The 15,665-nt window shown below is 36.3% G+C and overlaps 1 protein-coding gene across 7 annotated transcripts in view; it reads left to right on the top strand.

Annotated features, from left to right (window-relative positions):
* Positions 1 to 15,665, top strand: part of JAK2 (Janus kinase 2) — a 152,492-nt gene that overhangs the window by 32,164 nt on the left and 104,663 nt on the right. For 2 of the 7 annotated variants that reach the window (XM_085009856.1, XM_021082799.2), the window contains exon 3: positions 12,701 to 14,253. The gene's annotated coding sequence lies outside the window, so the exon portion shown is untranslated. 7 annotated transcript variants of the gene reach the window in all.

Genomic DNA, 15,665 nt, shown 5'->3' with positions numbered 1-15,665 from the left:
AACTATACCAGGACATAGCAGATATTTTTAATCATTTAGTTTGTAGAACACTTACATTAATAACATTTATACATACAGTGTAACCTAAGGAAGTTTATCATCACTTTCTTGATAATGCTTCCCATATAATTTAACAACCACATAAGCCTAATTAGTTTAATACCTCCCTTTTATAAGGAGAGAGAACAAATCTTTTGAGATGTTCCAGGGATTCTCTGAAAAACCTGAAGTTACTTTAAGGTTGTTTAGACTATTTAGAATTTTGGTAAGTTTTTCAAAAATATCAGTTTTTAAAACACTGGATTAAATAACTAAACAATTTAATTAGCATTTAATTAAAGGATTTAAAAAATAAAACAAAATATTTAGTTAACTAATATTTAGTTAATTAAAATATCAGTTTTTATACACTGGATCATGGGTCACTGAAATAATACTTAGTTATCTATCTAATCAAAGTGACAAAATATTTCAAAAGCAAATACAGAAGATTATATAGTTGTAAAAAGGCTTAGCTCTTTTGTTAGAGAACACTTAGTTACTTAATTTTTTTAAAGTAATCCAAGACCTGGAGTTGCCATCGTGGTGCAGTGGAAATGAATCTGACTAGGAACCATGAGGTTGTGGACTAGGAACCAGTGCGTTAAGAATCTGGTGTTGCCATGAGCTGTGGTGTAGGTCCCAGATATGGCTCGGATCTGGCGTTGCTGTGGCTGTGGCATAGGCCGGCAGCAACAGCTCCGATTTGACCCCTAGCCTGGGAACCTCCATATGCCATGCGTGCAGCCCTAAGGAGACAAAAGAGAAAAAAAATAAAAATAAAAAGTAATCCAAGACCTAATAAAACAACATGAAGCACAGGAAATTATTTTGATAAAATACAGAATCTTTGTTTCCTACTCAAATTGAAGTATAGTTGATTTGTAATATTGTGTTTCAGGTGTACAGCAAAGTGATTCAGGTTTTACATATAAACTATATGTATTTAATTATATTTAATATAAATTACATATATTAATGTATGTTTTCATATTATCTATTATGGGTTATTATACGATATTGACTAGAGTTCCCTTTGGTATACAGTAAATCCTTGTTGCTTATCTATTTTATGTATAGTAGTTTGGTTGTGTTAATCCGATACTCTTAATTTATCTCTTATCTATATTTTCCCTTTGATAACTATTAGTTTGTTTTCTGTGTCTGTAAATGCTTCTGTTTTGTATATAGGTGCATTTGTAATTATTTTTTAGATTCCACATAAAAGTGATACCATGTATGTCATTCTTTGACTTCACTTAGTATGATATTCACTAGGTTTATCCATGTTGCTGCAAATGGCAGCATTTCATTCTTTTTCATGGCTAATAGTCAAGTGTGTGTATATGTATGTATGTGTGTATATATACAATCTCACATTTTCTTAAACCTGTTTGTCTGTTGATGGGCAAATGGGTTGTGTCCATATCTTAACTATTGTAAATGGTGCTTCTATGAACATTGGGGTGCATATATCTTTTTGAATTAGTGTTTTCATTTTTTCCTGTGGTATATATCCGGGAGTTTATTGCTGGATCATGTGGCAGTTCTATTTTTAGTTTTTTTTTTTTTTTTCTTTTTTCTTTTCTTTTTTGGCTGCCCCTTGGCATGTGGAGTTTCTGGGCCAGGGATTAGATCTGAGCTGCAGTTGTGACCTAAGCCACAGCTGTGGCAATGCTGGATCCTTAAGCTACTGTGCTGGGCCTGCATCTTAGCATTCCCAAGATGCCCCTGATCTCATTGCACCATAGAGGAAACTCCTGTTTTTTTTTTTTTTTTTTTTTTTTTTTTTGTCTTTTTGCCATTTCTTGGGCTGCTCCCGTGGCGTATGGAGGTTCCCAGGCTAGGGGTCTAATCAGAGCTGTAGCCACCAGCCTACGCCAGAGCCACAGCAACACGGGATCCGAGCCGCGTCTGCGACCCACACCACAGCTCATGGCAACGCCAGATCCTCAACCCACTGAGCAAGGCCAGGGATTGAACCTGCAACCTCATGGTTCCTAGTCAGATTTGTTAACCACTGTGCCACGACAGGAACTCCTATTTTTAGTTTTTAAAGGAACCTCCACAATGTTTTTCATAGTGGCTGTACCAGTTTACCTTCCCACCACAGCTTATGAGGGTTCCTTTTTCTCCACATCTTCTACAGCATTTATTACTTATAGACTTTTGTTTGCTTCTGTTTTGTTTATTTTTTGGCAATACTTGAGGCACATGGAAATTCCCAGGCCAGGGATTGAACCTGCACTACAGATTTTCTGTAATTTGTTTTTTCTTGTTAAAGGAGTATGTCAGGCTACTCCTTTATACTTTTCTACTTCTATATATTTTAACTTTGTCTTTTTATACATGTCAATAAGACAGTAGTTTAAGACGAGAATTTTTTTTTTGTCTTTTTGCCTTTTCCAGGGTTGCTTCCCGCGGCACATGGAGGTTCCCAGGCTAGGGGTCAAATCGGAGCTGCAGCCACCAGCCCATGCCAGAGCCACAGCAACTCGGGATCCGAGCCGCGTCCGCAACCCACACCACAGCTCAAGGCAATGCCGCATCCTCAACCCACTGAGCAAGGCCAGGGATTGAACCCGCAACTCCATGGTTCCTAGTCGGATTCGTCAACCACTGCGCCATGACGGGAACTCCGAAGATGAGAAAATTTTTGATTTAGAAGTTTTCCCAACCCATTGGATAGCCAGTGACAAGTAGGTTCTTCTTAATAGCAACTCAAACCATAAATAAGCATTTTTATCACTTAACTGTGCATGCAAGAGGTATCCCCAAAGAGAGTGCAAAAGATGCAACCCTTAAAATATTCACAAAGTTTCTACCACAAAGATAGTCTAAGAAAGCAAAGTCCTTTATTGCACAGGAGGTAAGAAGTGTATAGTGAAATTGTGTCTAGCTTCTCACAAGAATATGAGACACCTCCAATTATAGCCCTGGTAATATGTGACACTGGGCAGGTGTTCCTGGAAGGGACTTTTCCAGCACTAACAAAACAATGAAAGTTGAGATGATGAAGGCACCTTATTGACTAGGACCCCTTGTGACAAATTTCCCTGAAGCTCATACTGCTGGGACAGAGTGCTGCTTGGAACTTCAGTCTCAGAACCCGAGTATATTTGGCTGGTCACCGTGGTGCACCCTGGCAAGTGTACCTTTCAGATGGTAGAGATCAGAAAGAATAGTTTTACTGGGCACAAAGCCAAGCTCTCAGGATATAGAACAAGATGAAATGAAAAACCTCATGTGGTTTTTACATAGGGAACCCACAGAAGAGTTTGTCTGAATAGCTTCTGGTCTGATGAGAACTGTGAACTTACTAGTCTGAGAAGCTTGTTCAAATAGCAGTTTTATAGGGCTAATACCTTTGTTCTACCCTGTGGATTTCCCTCCTTAGTACACCTGACAAAACAGAGACAAATAGAAATGGTGACCATCTCTGGGAGGCAAAAGATCAATAAAAACCAAGAGTACTCATATTATATTTACTAGAGTTGCTATGCCAAAGAAACTTGTTACACAAATATTTTCTTGTGTAAATCTAAATTTAGAGAGAAAGGACTATCACCACCTTTGCTTTCACTGAACCCCACAGACAGCAGAATGCTGACAAGGTAAGAATTCTTACCTGCTGCTCTTCTTGTCAGAGGTTCCAGGATGTCTCAGATTTAGCAGTCCTGGGAACAGACAGTTTTCCAGCCAGTGAAGATACTGCTGGCTATGCCATAACTGGTGAGGAGGATAAAATTTCCCCTCCACTTTTCTTGGTTCTTTCGGCTGGTTTAATGAGTAAATCTCAAGACAGGTTAATAGGAGAAAAATAAATGGGTTTTATTTCTTTTACTTATGGAGGTCCCATATATAAATAAAGAAGTAACCAAAGCAGGCTGTAGATGTACCCTTTTAGACAAAGAAATAATTATTTGTGAAGTTTTGTTACAAAACAAAGGGATTTGGGCCTAGGTAGAAAATTAATGAAGTAACTAAGTTTATAGTTTTTTCAGCTTTGAATTCCCAGTTTCTGGTGATAAGGATGCTTTATTTCCTCCTAGTATAGTGAGGGTACCTTCACAAGGGAGATTTATTTCCTATTTTTAAGGAAAAAAGGCGGCTCAGAATGTTCCTCTTATACCAGTGTTTCCTAAGTAACCTTAATTCAAAACAGTCAATATGCCAAAATAGCATATTTTGGGATGGCCTGCTCTGAACTCTTATCCTAGGTAAGGAGGAATCAAATACCCTCTCCTTCTTATTCTTATCTAAAGTTTCAGTTTCACATATTTCTTGTTTAAGGTGTTTTGTTTTTTACTTAAAAACACTTCTCAGTACCTAATACTGTTTTACTAATAATTTATCAGTTTTGATGCTTCCTGCCGTATCTTAGGTGCTTTCTGTCTGAAGGACTCTCCTTCTTACTAAAAGGTATCTTTTAGTACTTGTTTTAGTAAGAGTCTGTGTATAGTGTAACAATTTGTCTTTATATCACTTTGAAATGTCTGAAAATACCTTTTATTCACTCTTTAAAAACAGTTTCCTTGATTATTTTCCATGTCCATGTCTCTTGACTGTATTTTCAATTTTTTTGTGTTTTATCATTGCTGCTTTCTGGTTGAATTCTTTAGTACTATCTTCCAGTTTACTGCTTCTCTCTTCATCTCTTTCTAGATTATCAATTGTCCTACAAATTTTGCTAAAATTATTTCCTTTTATAGTTTCTTGTTCTTTTCATGAGTGTCCATCTTTCCATTGTATCTTTGATCCTGAGTAATGTTTACTGTGAATTTCTATCATACCATATTTTCCCTTTGATGTTGAGTGGGTTCAGGCACTGGCACTTAAAGAGTTCCCTGTATTATTCTAACTCGTAACCAGGCTGAGAACTATTGTTTGAAATTATTTCAGTGTGATGTACAGTGATTGTGTCATTATTTTAAAGATGAAGGAAGTCAAGGAAGAAATATGGTGAAAGTTGTGATAAGATTAGATGGTGGACAAGAATCCAGACTAGTAATTCTTTTTTGTTTTTCCCTTGGTCATGCCTCTGGCTTGCAGAAGTTCCTGAGATAGGTATCCAACCTGTCCCACAGCAATGAGAATGCTGGATCCTTAGCCTAGGCCTCCAGGGAAATCTGGGAGTAGTAGTTTTTATTTTTTATTTAAAATTTTTAAAAAAATTAATTATTTTTTAGGGCTGCACCTGCAGCATATGGAGGTTCCTGGGCTAGGGGTTGAATCCGAGCTGCAGCTGCTGACTTATGCCACAGTCACAACAACACAGGATCCATACCTCATGTGCAACTTACACTGCAGCTGTGGGAATGCTGGATCCTTAACCCACTGAGTGAGGCCAGGGGTACTAGTTGGGTACTCCTGGACTAGTAATTTTTAAACTAAATCATACATTAAATATTTGGGTTATCTATATTCAGTGAAAAGCTTTAAAATGTGTCTTTTTTACAATGCATTTTTTTTACATTTTTTTACAATTTTTTACAATGCATTTTTTACAATTTTTTACAATGCATTTTTTCTTGCAGTTTATTTAATTCAAATTGGTTTTGTCAAGAAGAGTGTTAAGTTTGACCAGATATTTAATTATTTTTAAATTTCATTTATTTATCTTTTCTTTTGTCTTTTTAGGGCTGCACCTCTGGTACCTGGAGGTTCTCAGGCTAGGGGGTCTAATTGGAGCTTTTGCTACTGGCCTATGCCAGAGTCTCAGTAACACCAGATCTGAGCCACGTCTGCAACCTACACCACAGCTCATGGCAACACCCGCATCCTTAACCCAGTGAGCGAGGCCAGGGATGGAACCCGCAACCTCATGGTTCCTAGTTGGATTTGTTTCCGCTGTGCCATGACGGGCACTCCCTGATCAGATATTTTAAATATACAATGGTGGCAGTACTGAACATCTTAAAATTAGTCTTGTTTGAGAAACTTTTAAGGATAATTAGTGATACTTTTTTTTTGTCTGACTAGAAATAAACTTTTACTGTATTTAGACATCAGTATCTTTAAAAGAAAAAAATCTTTAGTAAATTATACATGAGCTCTTTGCTTTTAAACCTGCATGAGAGATGAATTATAAAATACAAAATAAAATCTGGGACTTTGTATCCTGAAATTTTCTGATTGAATAAATTGAAAACTTACTAAGAAATGCTAGGTAAAAGGTAACAGACATCCTTTGGAATAAGCTTTTCTTTTAGGGAGAATGTTAAACATATGTTAAAGGTAATGTATAGTGAACTTTCATGCTTTTATTGCTCAGCTTCAGTAGACCTTATAACCTGTATCCAATTCTGTTCTGTTTTCCCCAGTATTAAGTTATTTGAAGTACACAGTAGATATCATTTTTTCATTACTATTTTCTTATGTTCCTCTAAAATATAAGACCTTTTTTAAAATAAAAGAATTACAATTCCTTAGTAGCTTTAAGTATTCAGCAAGTTAAATTTCTAAATGATATCATAAATTTTTAATAGTTTTTTTAATACTTGGATTCAAATAGGTCCACACATTGTGACTTTACAGTTTCTTTTAATCTAGGTTTCCCTCATCTCTTCTCTTCTTTCTTTTTTAACCAGGTTTAATATAGTTTCCCACAATCCAGGTTCTGCTGATCACATCCTCATGGTGCAGTTTAATATGTTCGCTGCATTTCCTGCAAATTGGTATTTTATAGATTGATGGAATTAAAAATTCTCATATACTGCTGGAAAATACTTTCTTATATTCTTGTCTTCTTACTATTTTTGATTCTTCAGTGGATTGCTCTTTATTAGTCCTTTTTTATAGAGTTCTTCCATATTCCTTAGTCCGTTGTAAATTGGGTTTTCTATAGCATCAGTCTCCTGCTTTCTTAGTTTCATTGAATGTTGCCTCTCCTAAAGGTATTGGATCACATCTACGCTAGAGTCTAGAGGGAGCATTTACATTGCTGTTTCTATAGTGTCTTACTACAATAATATAAAAACAAAAATCTTGTCATTTGAGATGATTTTGATACAGCTTATATCATACTCAGTCTCTTGTTTTTTTTTTTTTTTTTTTGCTACTCTTTCCTAGCCTACTCCCATGTCATTAATTGAGAATTCCTGGCATCTAACATAGTTTTTTCTGTAAACTCCTTCTCCAGATTTTATAATAGTTTATTTCATTATGCTTTGAAGAACTCACCTGAAGGCACCTTAAAATTTCTTACTATCCTTGACTCTGAAATGTCATCTGTACTTTATATCAGTACTCCCTTCTTATAACCTCATTCTGAATAAAATTTGCTATCACCTCAGATTAGTCCATCTGTGAAGTTGTAAACTGTTAACTATATCACTCTTTGGTTATATCTTCCTGTTTTTAGCCCTCATTTTGAACACTGTGCTTTTGATCTTGTCCTTTCCTAGCTACCCTAGGGCTAACATCTTACTCCTTTGTTTCTTACCACATTCTTTGGTGTTATCACTATTTGCCTCCACTTTAGTAGCTTAAGAATATGTTTTAGCTTATTTTTTTTAAATCCAATGAATTTTATTATGTTTATAGTTGTACAACCATCATCACAATCCAATTTTACATTTCAATCCCAAATGCCCAGCCCATCCTCCCTCCCCCAGCCTGTCTCCTTTGGTAACCATAAGTTTTTCAAAGTCCTGTGAGACAGTATCTGTTCTGCAAAGAAGTTCATTGTATCCTTTCTTTTTTTAGATTCCACATGTAAGTGATAGCATATGACTTTTGTGTCTTACTGTCTGACTTGACTTAGCATTATAATTTCTAGGTCCAACCATGTTGCTGCAAATGCCATTATTTCATTCTTTTTATGGCTGAGTAATATTCCATTGTGTATATATACCACGTCTTCTTTATCCACTCCTTTGTCTGTGGACATTTAGGTTGCTTCCATGTCTGGGCTGTTGTATGTACTGTTGGTGTGAACATTAGGGTATGTGTATCTTTTCGAGTCATGGTTTTCTCTGCCCAGGAGTGTGTATTAGCTTACTTTTATATTCTCCTTTAATCTTTGACTACTAGCAGCTACCCTTTCTCTTTTCTGTTCTTCACCTGAAGAATACCTTTGCTACCTTGATTTTATTTCCTATTTATTTTAATTTTTGCCCCTAGATATCTCACTTATACTGTTTTAACAAGTCAGATCACAGAGAAGAGCAAAACAATCTAATTAGAGTGAAAAGCTCTATTCTTCCAACTTTAATTCTTCTCTCCAGAGGGAGCCAGTTTTGACTCTTCTTGTAGTTCAGTCTCTATTTCACGTATGCTGCTGTGTCCGTCCTCATTTCCTTAAATTATTTCACTGTTTTATTTCTTACATTGGCTCTCATTGTAACCTAGGGTAATATATTTGTAGCTTTATTTCTTGTTGAGCAACCATTGGCAATATTTGTTGATTTCTCAGTTTCAAGGTTAATGCTTCTCTCCCCAGTTTCTGCTTAGCTTCCCTCCTTGATTTTACCTCTCAACCTCTAGCATTGTATTTTTATGTTAACATTAACATTTATATCCTGTTCAGTAGCCATACGTAACACTTGAATGCTTTGTAGGTAATTTTAAATTTGAAAAACAACAATACTTATATTCAGGATTTAGAGACCGAGAGTATAATTTCATCCCCTTTATTGTAAAGTTTTCTTCCACTAGAATTGCCTTTTTTTTCTTTCACTGTTTTTATTACATCCTCTGTGGGTATTTTGTTTTGTTTTGAACTCAGTCATAGCAAGCAGTCTAATACTTGCTTTTTTTCTGACATCTTCCTTCCACAGTCCCTGTGCTGCTATCTGGTTTGAGTTTGCTTCAGGCCTGCTGCCCATCTTTCATCCGATAACTTAATTTTACTGCTTTCCTGGGTTGGATCTATTGTCTGGATCTGATGTCATCTTTTTAAATTTACTCCTTTGTTTGATATATTTTAAGAAAGTAACTTCTTAAATGTTGCTTTTGAGGTAAACTTAGAATCTTTGAATGTTTGGGGATGTCATTATTCTTCTGGGTAAGAATTATAAGTTGAAAGCCATTCTTGAGGTTAGAAAACTCAAAATAATGAAACAAAATGAAAAGGAAAAGTCATCCCTACCCTTCAGATCCTTTTCCTATAGGTAGTCTTTACTAACATTAATTTCCATGTTTTGTGGATTTTTTTTCTTTATGTTTCTGTCTTAACCTGTTAATATTTTATAGCTCTTTTCATGAAACTCTATGCTCTTCTTTAAAGGAACTTTATTTTTATTAAAATATGCCCACAGATTAATGCATTAATCAATAATTTTTTACAAAGTTAATTCTAGTTTTCCTCCTTTTCCTAGTCATTTCTTTTCAAGATTTTTGCTGTGTTCTTCTTTATGTCTTCCATCCCTGAACATTTCTAGGTATCACTTAAATGTGGCCTCAAGAATGATCTTCTCTTCCTACCCTCATACATTTTATCTGAGCATCATGTGTGTCAGTGATTATAGCCTCCTTTATGCGTAATAATTGTGAAATCTGCAACAAAAGCAAATTGTGTTCTTCTTAGCCTTCGTAAGTGTAGCTGCTTGTAGTATATTTAAATCTTGATTTATGATATTATCATAGTTACTCAGTTCATTATATGTCAAATTTAATTCATCATTTCTCCTAAACTCTTGTTCCATATACCTACTATGTGAATTCTAACACTGGATACCCAGCCTCTCAAACCCTAAATCAAGAAGTCATTCTTAACTCCTCTTATATCAAGCTGATTGCTGCAAATCTTCCTTTTACTGATTCCAAATATATAAAATTCATCTTTACTTTCAAACTTTCGATCTTTTTTTCTATATACTTGGTCACTCAGTCAGAAATCTCAGATTTGGGTTGGATTCCTCCCCTTCCCTCATGTTTAATTGGTGATCAAGGTAGATTTGTGCAGTGCACAGCCCAGTCATTTGACCATATATATTCTATATTATAGTTTTTGAAATACTTTATGTATTGTTTCATATCTGAGACCTTTTTAAAGTAGTAGCAGCTGAAAAGTGGGTCCAAATTCTTATTCATTGATGATTGTTGTTGAAAACATGATATTCCCATTACCATTGACCAGAAGCTCCAACTGAACTGCCTTGCTGTTTTGCAATTTATGTTATGTAACATTTCTTGGCTGTTCCCATCCTTGGATTGGTTATGGTTTAGGGAGGTATTACATTATATAACAGATGAAATTTGAAATGAAAAGTATGTGTGTATAGCCAAATATATGGTAGACATGGACAGGTTCAAAGCAGAAATGAGAAAAGATAAAGACAACAAATGTTTACTTGTTTTGGTGCAAAACAGATATTTGGGGGTATTGCTTAACATTTCTGTTTTTCTAAAAATATGCATATTTTTAAAAAGTTTTATTGAGACGTAATTCACATAGTACACAATTCACCCCAATCATACATTTTTGCATCAAATTGAAGAAACAAAACTAGAATCTATATGAGCATGAATAATGAAAAATTACATTTAGATATTCCCAACACCTTTAATAATAGGTTTTGTATTTTTATTTATTTATTTATTTTTGTGTTTTTGCTATTTCTTGGGCCGCTCCCGCGGCATATGGAGGTTCCCAGTCTAGGGGTCGAATCGGCGCTGTAGCCACCGGCCTACGCCACAGCCACAGCAACGCCAGATCGTTAACCCACTGAGCAAGGGCAGGGACCGAACCCGCAACCTCATGGTTCCTAGTCGGATTCGGTAACCACTGCGCCATGACAGGAACTCCTGTATTTTTCTTTAAAGCATTCTCAACAAACTTTTTAGTCTTAGTTAGTTGAGGAATTATGGAGAAGACAATGATTTTTCTTCTAGAATGGTATTGTGGATGAAGGAACAGCAGGAAAGGGTTTTCTGTGTGAGTTCCAACTGGCTTTCACAGTAAGTCTATTTCTGTGCCATGCTTCAACAGTTTCCTTTGCCTTCATTTGAATAAACTGCTAAAATCAGACCTCAGAATTAAAACTGGTGAGAGAATCCCTTTTTGAGTATACTTCTTTTCAAAAATAAATGTGCAGAAGAGAGGAGACAAGATGGTAGAGTAGAAGGGATTGAGGTAACCTCCTCTCATAAAAAGACCAAATGCACAACTAACTGCTGAACAAACATTGACAAAATAGATTGGAAACTAGCAAAGAAGATATCCTACATCTGAGGACAAAGAAGGCACAATGAGATGGTAGGAGGGGCACTTTTGCAATATAAGCAAAACCCATACTTGCCAGGTTGGTAACTCCCTCACTGGATTATAACTATATCATAGAGGCCCTTGCATGGGAGCTAGAGTTCCAAACCCCATGTCAGGTTCCTGAGTCTGGGGATCTGGCTTTGGAAGAGGAACCTCCAGAGCATTTGGTATTGAAGGCCAGCAGGGCTTGAGTGCAGGAGCTCCACAGGACTGGTGGAAACACAAACTCCGCCCTTGGAGGGTGCACACAAGATTTCATGTGCACTGGGTCCCAAGACAAAGCAGGGACTCCATGAGAATCTGGGCCAGACCTACCTGAAGGTCTTGGAGTGTCTCCTGGGCAAGCAGGGGTCAGCTGAGGCTCATTGTGGGGGCAGGACACTGGAGGCAGAGGTCCCAGGTCCCGTAGTTATGTGTGTAAGCTCCCTGGAGCCTAGCCCTTCCTGACAACTTGCAGGCATCAATGCGGAGAAGCCCCAGGTTGAACAACAAACAGAATGGGAACACAAACCCACCCATCAAATAAACAGGTAGCCTAAAGTCTTCCTAGGTACTCAAGCACTTCTGATTCTACCTTTCAACGCAGCCCTGCCCACCAGAGGGAGGAGACCCAGCTCTTCCTGCCTGTGGGCAGGCACCAGTCCCTCCTGTCAGGAAGCCAGTGCCAATCCTTGGACCAGCTTTACCCTCAATGAAGCACACACCAGAAGCAAGAGAGGTTACAATCCTGCAACCTGCAGAAAGGAGACCACAAACATAAAAAGATAGACAAAGTGAAATGGCAGAGAAATACACTCTAGATGAAGGAGTAAGACAAAACCTCAGAACAAAAATTAAGTGGAGATAGGCAACCTACATGAAAAAGAGTTTAGAATAATGATAACAAGGATGATCTCTGATCTAGGAAAAATAATTTGAAGCAAATATTGAGAAATTACAAGAAATGTTTAACAAAGAAATAGAAGATTTAAAGAACAAAAAGATTAACAATATAACTGAAGTTAAAAATACACTAGAAGGAATCAGTAGCAGGATCCATGAGGCAGAGGAATGACTGAGATTGAAGACAGACTGGTAGAAATCACTGATGCAAAACAGAATAGAGAAAAAAGAGTGAAAAGAAATGAGGACAGTCTAAGAGACATCTGGGACAAAATTAAATGCACCAACAGTTGCATTTTAGGGAGTTAGAGAAGGAGAAGAGAGAGAGAAAGGGCCTGAGAAAATATTTGAAGATCTAATAGATTAAAACTTCCATAACATGGGAAAGGAAACATTAATTCGAGTCTAGGAAGCATAGCTAGTCCTATATGGGGTAAACCCAAGAAGGAAAACTCAAGAGACATACATTCATCACACTGGCTCAATTAAAGACAAAATATTAAAAGCAACTAAGGAAAAGCAACACATAACATACAGAGGTACTGTATGTTATTTGATTTTTTTTTTTAGCAGAAACTGCATGCCAGAAAGGAGCGGCAGGACATATTTGAAGTGATTAAAGGGAAAAATCTACAACCAAGAATATTCCACCCTGCAAGGCTTTCATTCAGATTCGATGGAGAAATCAAAAGCTTTATAGACAAGCAAATGTTAAGAAAGTTCAGCACCATTAAACCAACTTTATAGAAAATAGTAAAGGAGCTTCTCCAGGTGGAAAAAAAAAAAAGGCCACAACTAGAAACAAAATTAAAATTTGAGAAGGTTCACCTGTAAAGGCAAAGGTAGTAAAGATAGGAAATCATCCACACACAAATATAATATCACAACTGGCATTCATGAGGGAAGGAGGATATGACTGCAGGATATTTGAGAGCCATTTGAAATTGTATGAACAGCAGTGTAAACCAATCATGTGCATGTGTGTCTAACAGACACACACACCTGTGCACGCACACACACACATGTGCACGCACACACACACACTGATATATCAAAATCTCATAGTAACTGCAAGCCAAAAATCTGTGATAGGAACATATACAACCAAAAAGCAACCTTAACACTGTACTAAAGATAGTCATCAGAATACAACTGAAGAGAACAAAAGAGGAAGGGAAAAATAGACCAACAAAACCCCCAAAGAAGTAACAAAATGGCAATAAGAACATACATATCAATGATTACTTAAATGTAAATGAATTAAATGCTCCAGTCAAAAAACATGGACTGGCTGAATGGATCCAAAACTAAGGTCCATATATATGTTGTCTCCAAGAGACCACTTCAGATCTAGAGACACATACAAAGAAAGTGAGAAGATGAAAAAGGTATTCCTCACAAATGGAAATCAGATGAAAACTAGAGTAGCAATATTCATATCAGACAAAATAGACTTTAAAGATTGCAAGAGATGGATAAAATCTCAGATGAAGGACATTAAAGAAAAAAAAACTATCACTGTTTGCAGATGACATGGTACTATACAGAGACAATTCTGAAGGTGTTGTCAGAAAATTTCTAAAGCTCATCAATAAATTTGGTAAAGTTGCAGGATACAAAATTAATATACAGAACTCTCTCAAATTTCTATACCTGACAACCATAAATCAGTGAGAGAAGTTAATGAAACAATGCCATTCACTGTTGTATGAAAAATAATAAAATACCCAGGAATAAACCTACTTAAGGAGGCAAAAGACCTGTACTCTGAAAACTATAAGATGCTGTTTAAAGAAATCAAAAATGATATAAAAAGATGGAAAAATGCACAGTGTTCTTGGATAAATCTCATCTTGGGCCACAAATCCAGCCTCATTGCACTTAAAAAATTGAAATCATATGGAGCGTCTTTTCTAACCACAACACTGTAAGTTTAGAAATCAGCTACAAGGAAAAAAAAACTGCAGAAACCACAAACACTTGGAAACTTCAGCAATATGCTACTAAACAACTAATGGATCACTGAAGAAAATCAAGGAGGAAATTTAAAAAGTACCTGGATATAAATGATAATGAAGACAATGATTCAAAACCTATGGGATGCAGCTAAGCAGTTCTAAGGGGTAAGTTTATGCAATACTATGGAGTATTACTCAGCCATATAAAAAAATGAAATGATGCCATTTGCAGCAATATGGATAGACCTAGAGATTATCACACCAAGTGAAGTAACTCAGGCAGAGAAAGATGTCATATGACATCACTTATATGTAGAATCTTAAATAAGGATGCAAGTGAATTTATTTATGAAACAGCAAGAAACACACAGATTTCAAAAACACACTTATGGTTACCAAAGAAACAAGCTGCCAGGCCAGGGTGGGGGTAGCGTGGGAATGGATTGGTGTTTTATGATTGGTTTGTCCACGCCATTGTATATGTATGGTATATGGATGGTCGCTTATGGAGACTTGCTGTATAGCATAGGGAACTAACCAATATTCTGTAATATCTGAAACAGAATGGATACGTATATGTGTATAACTGAATCATGTTGTTGTATAGCAGAAGTTATCATCACATTGTAAATCAACTGTACTTCAGTAAAACTTTTTAAAAAAGGAAAAAGTGTTTTTGCGTGAAATCCTTTTGATTAATCCTGTACAATTTCGAAGATAACATATCCTCTTGACTGGGTTTAAATGCAAATAATATTTGGCATAAATGAAGATAGGAGAGGTCTGGAAGGGCAGCAATTGAAAGAAAATATTTACTAAAATGTGGGTATGTATGAAGAGTTGAAATCTGGAGAAGTACATCAGTTTGGATTTGGCCACATATAACCCAATATACAAATAAGTAATAATGGATTTATATTTCTTTGAACTAAGGTAAGTTTGAAATTAGATTATGCTGGATTTGGTGGCTCTCTAGTTGTCAGGAAGCTAGTTAGCTGCTATCTTTCTCTTCTTCCAGTCTTTGCACTGGTTTCCATCCTCAGGGTAAACTTACGGTTGCAAGAGGGCTTATATAGTTCCACCTACTGTGTGTCTTCATTCCAGGTAGCCTAAAGGAGGAAGGCGCAAGGAGAAAGTATGCACTTAATAGTTAAAGGAGTGGAATTGTTGAATTAAAGTTTGGATGTATGTATAACTTTGTAAAATGCTGATCATTTTTGCATAGTGGTTTTGTTTAACACTCAGATCAGCAATGAGAATTCCAATTGCTCTACAATTTTTTCAACATTTAGTATTGCCAGTCTTTAAAAAAATTTTCTTTTTTAAAGGGTGTGTGAACGTATCTTATGGTTTTATTTTGTATTTCCACAATGATTAGTAATATTTAGCATTTTTTATGTGATTTTAGGTAAATTTCTATCTCCTCTTGAAACCACACAACTCAGATTGGGACTTGAACCCGTGCACTGGGACTCCAACCAAGCCAAGATTAACAATGAGACTTGAACCCACTGTCTTTTAGTTCCAATCACATACCTGGTCCCAGGATTTATGGAACTTCAGATTCTTTGTCTCAG

The sequence above is a fragment of the Sus scrofa genome, chromosome 1 (genome assembly GCF_054392235.1).
Source record: "Sus scrofa isolate SSC_HxYL_T2T_F1_AM1 chromosome 1, Sscrofa_HxYL_maternal_Yorkshire_Landrace_v2.0, whole genome shotgun sequence".
NCBI classification, from domain to species: domain Eukaryota; kingdom Metazoa; phylum Chordata; class Mammalia; order Artiodactyla; family Suidae; genus Sus; species Sus scrofa.
This window is presented reverse-complemented; position numbering and strand designations above follow the sequence as displayed.